This window comes from Lutra lutra, chromosome 7 (assembly GCF_902655055.1).
Source record: "Lutra lutra chromosome 7, mLutLut1.2, whole genome shotgun sequence".
Lineage (NCBI taxonomy): Eukaryota > Metazoa > Chordata > Mammalia > Carnivora > Mustelidae > Lutra > Lutra lutra.
The window spans coordinates 74,979,294-74,987,229 of NC_062284.1; the positions used below are offsets into that span (position 1 = coordinate 74,979,294).

Genomic DNA, 7,936 nt, shown 5'->3' on the forward strand with positions numbered 1-7,936 from the left:
TTAATATAAAAGAAGAACTATTTCAAATAAATCTAAACTTCTACCTTAAGGAACTAGAAAAAGAGAGCAAAATAAACCTGCATAAAGAAGGAAGAAACCCTAGAGAGAACACTGGAAATCTATAAAATAGGAAATGAACAAACAATAGGGAAAAACAATGAAAAAAACAATGAAATTGAATTTTGCTGCAGTAGGTTGAATACTGGTTGTCCAAAGATGCCCATGACCTGGGAATCTGTTATTATGCAGGGTAAGAGGGACTTCACAGGTGTGACTTTTTAAGGCTCTTGAACTGGAGAGATTATCTTGGAATATTGGGATGAGCCCATTGTAATCACAAGCATCCTAAGTAGAGGGGACAGAAGGGTCAGGGTTAGACTAATGGTGGTAGAAACAAGATGGTGCGACGTGCAGGGAGGAGTCATGGGCCAAAGAATGCAGGCAGCTTCTAGAAACTGGAAAATCTCACAGCCTCTTTAAAAAACAGTCAGGCAGTTTCTTAAATAGTTAAATATATCCTTACAATATGGGCAAGAAATTCCACTTCTAGGTGTTTATCTAAGAGAATTAAAAAAAAATGTGTTCATAGGAAGACTTATATGTATATATTTAAAATTGTCCCAACTTGAAACTACTACCCAAATAGCCATTAACTACTGGTAGTTGGACAAATTTTGGTTCATTCATACAATAATATTACTGAGGTATAAAAATAAGCTGCTGTGTGCCACAACCTAGATGAATCTCAAAAGCCAGACCTGCTTCTGTTCTCTCCCACTATCTCAAGTAAATGAATGAAATCTTAAAACAAAGCAAAGCAAAACACCTTTCCCTTGTGTGTCTTTGAAATCCTCTTCACCCACAGTCCACAGGACTCACGGATATGCTCTCTGTCTTCTAGAGTTTGATATAAATGGATCATAGGATAGGTGGTCTTCTAGGTCCGGCCAATAAATTATTTCTGAGGTTCTGCTGTCTGGATGTTGTCACTGTGTTCCTATACGGCTCCACTGCCATGAATTCATTTGTTGAAATAGAGTCAAGGAAAAGAATATTATTCACGTTATAAGCTGGAGGCTCTCCATCAGAAATGAGTCAAGAGCAAGAAGCGACAAAGATTCAGGTTAGTTCCTGACAATGTCTGTTACAACCAAATGTGCTTCCAAAAGTAGTGGCTCATATCAACGTTTGGATTCTCTATGGCAAATATATGGACTATCCTACTACCCATTCATGATCACAGATAATCAAGAGTCAGCCTCGCTTGGGAGAGATCTCAAATGGAAGGCATTTTCCCAACTTGATAGAAGCAAACATCTAGAAAGCATCTTCAACCTGATTTCTAAATTTTGTGATTGCAAAGATGTACATCTCCCCTTCTATGACCATATTTTTGTGATTAACTACACAATTTCTTTTCTTTTTATAGCCTTTGGGTCTCTAAGATTAAATTCTCTACATGTCAATAAATTCTTTATTCTCATTATTTCAGCCAAACCGTGCCACTTCCTGAGATTAATTGTTGGAGTTCAGACGAGGACACAGCCCTAGGGAAGAAGGTAAAATACAAGGGTAGTTAAGTGCAGGCTTTTGTGTATCATTGAATCTTTTTCCAGTGGATTGGTCCCCTAACTTTTCCCCTAACATGAGACTGGGTCAGAGTCAGGCATTATAGTCATTAGCATGGACAACCTAGAAACAGAAGTCATCTAGCAGGACTGCCTACAGGATTCTGTGTGAGCTGGCCCAGCACTGAGGCCCACCTTCAAGATGGATGAAGCTAAGTAAGGAGGCCAAAAGTCATGGCAAGATTCATCAAGGTTGACACCTAGAAGAAATCCAGATCAGAAATTTTTTACAGTCCAAAAAAAAAGAAACTTTTTACAGTCTATTGTTAATTTATAAACACGTTACACTGATAGATTTCCAAAACTTCCTTTATTCTCAGTTGTTGAGAACTTAAAAATCTTGAAAGTCATTTTTTTTCTTTTTTTTTTAATTTTTAGATGATACAATTTTGAACCACAAATCATAATATAACAGAGAAATTATTGAAAACGAAGAGCATTCAGTGAGGTGGTTATTTTCACAAACAGATAATTAAAGCACACACAAGCAGGGGGAGGGGCAGAGGGATAGGGAGAATCAGACTCCCTGCTGAGCAGGGAGCCCGACACAGGACTTGGTCCCAGAACCCCAGGTCCATGACCCAAGCTGAAGGCAGAGGCCTAACCAACTGAGCCACCCAGTTACCTCTAGATACATAATTTCTTAAATTGCCCCTAGATGGTGTTTACTTAGAACCGTGTCACTTCTTGATTAGGGGGACAACTCTAGAAGTTTCCAAGGGGCAGGGTAGAAGGTGCTTTGCAAATGCCCATTAATGCATATGACAGTCCATAAGGTGAATGTTCATAACTAAGAGGATGCAAACAAATTGATTTAGGTATCAGTTAGACCAGCTAAGTTTTAGTAATGCCAGTTCTTTGTGCCCTTGGGTATTATTTGGAGGCTAATCAGAAGCTTCTAGATCTTCATGGTGCCTTGCAGCCACTACTGAAATTTTGGCCTGAATTTCCCCTCTTTGTATGGGCTCAGCCAGCATCTCAGTGGCAGGGCAGTTAAAGCGCTGGGGAGAGTACTCCTGCCTTTTTACAAATTGTTCATGAATTTTCAAGTGTGCCTGTTGGCCACTGATAGTGGCAGCTTCCTTAGACCTCCTACTGGATAATACTCTTGGACATGGTTGCTGGAGAGGCAGTAAATGAACTGAACTCCTTGTCCAGCAGTCAGATCAAAAGGAAACAGGCAGGGCTGTGCCAAGTTTAATTCACAAAATAGCCCCAAGGAAATGAATGCAAGTGTAAACCTGACTGCTCTTTGCGAGGACAGGCAGTCCCTATCTGCTCTATGACAACATCTGCTGCGGAGCAAATCGTCCTGGAGCTGAAAATCAATTTGAGAGAAGGTAGATATGGAGGGGTCAGCACTCAGGTGGGAACTGTCTGTCATCACAAGGTGTCAGAGAGAACCTCAGCTGGCAAGAGACCAGAACTACCATAGGATTCATTTCTGAATTGCAAAAAGAGAAATATGAAATTCAAAGAGCTTATAGGAATTCATAATTAGCAATCAAATTCCTTTTGTAAATAGAACACTACATTCCTCTTTGCGATGCTTTGCCTTTTGCTAGCCAAGTCTCACAGACTGGGTTGGTTCTGAGTCACTCAATTGAGCTTCCTGAGACTTTCAGAGGAAAGCCCCAAATCCAGCTGAAAGAGGGACAAACACATTTAAGTGGAAAATTGGATCCTCCTGTCTGATAGCATCTTGCATTTCTACTTTGGCTTACTTACTTGCAAATAAAACTTTCTACAAAAATCTTCTGGAAAAACTCAACAGTAAGGTCTTATATTTATTCCTTTGAATATAAGCAAAGGTAAGAGGTCTTATCCCTAAATTAATAAAGAGGAACTGTCCTGATTAATAACCTTATGTACTTAAAAAGCCCCAAGCAAGTTCAGGAAATTTTGTGATAAACACAAATGTATAATCTAGAGCAAATTTTGCTGCATTTTGGGTCCAATCTGCCCTATCAGAGTCAGGGCTTTGGGGCACTACAGTGTCATTTTTATGAAGGTAAAAATCATTAGCAGTGCCTTGGCATTCAGGGTGAGCGTCCATTCTGAACTTGATCTTTTTCCTTTTCTTCTTTTCCTCTACCTTTTGTATTATTATTCTGGGGAAGCAGGCTTCCAGTCACTCCGATGATGAGCTGATGACTGATGGGAACTGTCCTTTCAAGGATTATTTTGTCTTCTTCCTTCCCACCAAGTCCCTTTAGGTTTCAAATAATAGGCCTAGGGATAATCTCCCTGCTCCTCATCCTTTCTCCCCTCTGAACATCCCTGGCATCTAGCTTTGTACAAGAACTAACACAAAATCGGCACACTTTGTGAAACTCTTTGGAAGTACCTGCAAAAGCTAGTCATACACACACCTCGTGACCCAGCAGGTCTACCACGCATGTGCGCCCAAGCGAAACGCGTGTGCGTGCACTGAGGAAACTCATGTAAGACCTCGTGTCCGCTCTCTTCAGAGTAGTAAAAACCCAGAAGTAACCCGTCATAAGTAGTCAATTAAAAATGGTAGCATATTTATAAATAAAATACAGCAATGAGAATGAACAGACTGCTGCTAAGAAGGTGAATTAACTTCACAAAAATAATGTTGAGCCAAAGAATCCGCACATGAGAGGATAGCTACCATCAAAAATAGGCAAAACTAATTTATGGTGTTAGAAGTCAGGACAAGGAATGGGGGCCAGATAGGAGGAGTGGGGGTCAGATGCTGACAGGAAGGAGACAGCACCAGGGCGTCTAAGATACAAAGATGGTCCATTTCTTGATCTAAGTGCTGGTTATAAAGTTGTGTTCATGTTGTATACTTTTCTATTTGTGTGTTATATTACAATAAAATACCTTTTACTTTAAAAGAAAAAATCAAACACTGAAAATCATTCTGAGATACACTCATGTTTTTTTAAAGATGCAATCTTTTCTGTACAAAATTTTGCAACAAAACAGCAAGCTCAGTTCTACCACGGAAACAGCTACCCTTGGGTAATTACCTTAGTCACTGGTGGGGCTTTCCACCTAGCTAAAAACATTTCTAGAATTGTTAAGTGTAAAACCTACACAAATTCAATATATATTTGAGACCATCTTGTTGGCCAGGCATTGTGTCAGTTATGAGGGTTAAAACAATGGACAAAATCCAGCCCTGCCCTCAAAGTACCCCTTGGCTATTCTCTTCTGGACTTCTCTACTCTCCTACCTTTCTCCACTCAGGCTGCATTCCACACACCGTGTGGAGTCCACATGTTTCTCTATCTTCCTCTCTTTTCTCCTGTGAATATACCAGCTTTCTCTACTCATGGACTTCTACTCATCATAGTTTGATGGGGTTGAGATTGCTGGGATACTGAGACAAGAAGACAGCTGAGAACTGGATTTCAGATGTCCCTAGTCACACACCCCTCCCATCTCCCAGATGTATGGATCTCCATCATTGCTACTCCTGTCCAGCTACTCATTGCTAACACTAACTGGTACCCGAAAGCTCAGCTTGGATATGTACAACTCTGGGTGCTCTATTAACCTTTTAGCTCACTATATGACCAGTTAACAGACTGAAGTAATTTGAAGAATTATATCCAAGTGGCAGAAAACATTCAGCCGTCATCCAGAAGTGCTCACTAGTAAATTAAGAATTTCTCAGAAATATGCCTATTGTTTAGATGCTGAGGTATTCTAACTCGGTGGTTCCAAGCCTGGGGCCCTTGGATCTCCAGGTAGGAACCAGGTCTCAAGTTATTTGCAGTATGTTAACAAGCCTCACAGAGATATGTTAACAAGCCTGCACACTCAGCCTCAATAAGGGTTACAGGCTAGGTAAAAGGTGAATGCTTATGTGTGATTAGAAATAAATAACATTTGTGTCGTATACTTAGTGATTGCATATTGACTACAGGTTTTGATTGGCAGTTTCCCATGACTTTGATACATGAAACTTGGTAAACAAATTAATAATTATTAAGCAGGTGGAGTTTTCCTGAAAGATCAGCTTCAAAATTTGTGTGTGTGTGTGTGTGTGTGTGTGTGTGTGTGTGTGTGTGTGTAGTGGTGGGGCATCCCTGAGGTTAATAAAATAATAAAAAAACAAAATGTCTTCCTGGTAGTGAGAAAGTTGGCAACTACTGATCTAGTTTAAGGGGTCTTGCCCTTTCACAGGGCCAGCAGAGGGCGCTGGAATTAAATTAGTCCCTGGAGCCGTTCTTGCTTCAAGGGCACAAGCTAACAAAGGAGAGGAAGGCCAGGACCAGGACAGAGGAGGAGGACCTCTGCAGATGGGAGACTGACCACCTGGGGATGGCAGGTCCATTTCATGGGAGAACTTTTCAGGCATAGGAGACGTAACACGCAAGGAGGAAAGAACAGTATTTTGGAGGCAGTTCTGTTTTTACTATGGTCTACATTTGCCCACAATTGTTAAGATACAGACCACCCCCAGTGTCTGTCCATCTAGGGCAGAGCTCAATGGATAAGCCCACCTCTGACCTCCTGAATTGTCATTGTCATCAAAGGGAGCAGAGGTCTGAACATGTTAAAACGGTGAAGTTGTCTTGGCATTTCTGGTCTATGTTCCTCCTCCTTCTCTCCTTATTCTTCCTCTAAGGGTGACACTGAAGGAATTATTTCAGGCACTAATAAGTAGGAAAGGGAGTTTCTTTTTGGTTGGGGCTCATACATCTCCCACTACTTCCTGCCCACAACGTAGAAGGAAGGTTCCACCTGCTCTCCCATCCTGAAGGAGACTACTGCAGAGAACAGTGTGGTCAGGGTAGTCTGGACTCCATTGTTCCATTTCCTTTACGTGACTGATTATCTCTTTCTCGAGGCACTAGAATGGGTCATCTCGTCTCACTGCTTTTTATAACTCCACATTCTACTGATTACTATTCTACATATTCACACTGAGTTTTTTCAGGGCACTTAACCTGATTAATTATAAGAATTCTCATACTCATCATTTCTTCACATTTTAGATGTTCCTACAGTGTTCGAATTTGTTTACTCCAGCTGGGTACTTGACTTCCAAACTGATATATTTATTTGAACTTTTAAAAAGTGCAACTTTTGGGCTTGCTTTGGCAACACAGATACTAAAATTGGAATGATACAGAGATTAGCGTGGCCCCTGTGCAAGGATGATATGCAAATTTGTGAAGCATTCCATATTTTTGTGAGATCTGCCGCCCCTGGGGAGGCAATGTTCTGGGTCCAAAGTCAGTGACTTGCATTGCCAAGTTGGAAAAAGCAAAGGCTAAAGAACTGGTCACCAAACTGGGTTGAGTGAGCACTGTTGAAGTTTCTGCACCTAACAGTAATAAAAAGTTCTTTTTCAGCCAGTGTCCAAAAAAATGTGACTTTTTAAAATAAGTGCTCTGTGACTGGAATAGTAACCCTAGAGTTCTGAGTCAACATAAGAACGAGAGTAGGCGAGCCCCTTGGAGGTAGTCTGTAACTCCTTCTATGGCATCCCTAACCATAGCAATCTTCCTCACATGTGAATACTTCCAATGATGGGCTGGGGGAGGGTGCTGTAACTCCCAGGGAAGAATTTCTGGTCACACAGTATTAAACAGAAATCTGCTCCTTTGAATTGTCCAACAATTCATCATAGATGCAAGTTCTGCCTCTCCATTGTCCAAATATTTGAAAACTACTATCCAGTCTTCTTTCTAATTTTCTTTTTCCTGAAGGCTCAACATCTCAAGATTTTTAATAATGCATGAAGTTTTTTCCCCTCCTTTATCATCATGAGTAAGTTGTTTGTCAGCAGCTTGTAAAATAAATTCTGTCCATATTCCTCTACTAGAAGAGAAAATGCCCAGTTTCTTGGGGATTCACAAACTTAGTCTGGTATGGAGGTGAGTCTGGAATGATCATGGGGCTGCAGGGTTTGCAGTCAAGAGAAAGCCAGAAGTCAGTGACCTCAGGCACGGCTGGGATCCAAGGCCAAACTATAATTCAAGCACAGCATCTGAATCTAATGTAACTGGGCCAAGAGGTAAGAAACCAGCTCAGAAGTGGGTTCAGGGCAGCCTAAGGGCTCCCTGAGGCTCTGGAACAGCCGCTGTTGCATCACCACAGGACAAGGCAAGGGCTCTATGCATCTAGTGGTTTCATTCACTGTATCCATGGGGATGTGACCAGCCATTCTTAGCTCCAACTGAGTGCATCTTCTAAAGTAGTTGCTGATGATTCCTTAATGATCGGCAGCTGGTGATAAAGGTTTGCTTTTTATGGTGAGGTATTTGTTGAGCTCAGTAAAGATTTTGTGGCTTTTCTTCTGTCACACAGAGGGGTGTTCA

At 41.2% G+C, this 7,936-nt stretch overlaps 1 non-coding gene across 1 annotated transcript; it reads left to right on the forward strand.

Moving 5' to 3' along the window:
* The first annotated feature begins 6,702 nt into the window (after positions 1-6,702).
* On the forward strand, positions 6,703-6,804 carry LOC125105768 (U6 spliceosomal RNA). Its single transcript, XR_007129034.1, has one exon. It is a non-coding gene; the product is annotated as a U6 spliceosomal RNA (small nuclear RNA).
* Positions 6,805-7,936: the final 1,132 nt, after the last annotated feature.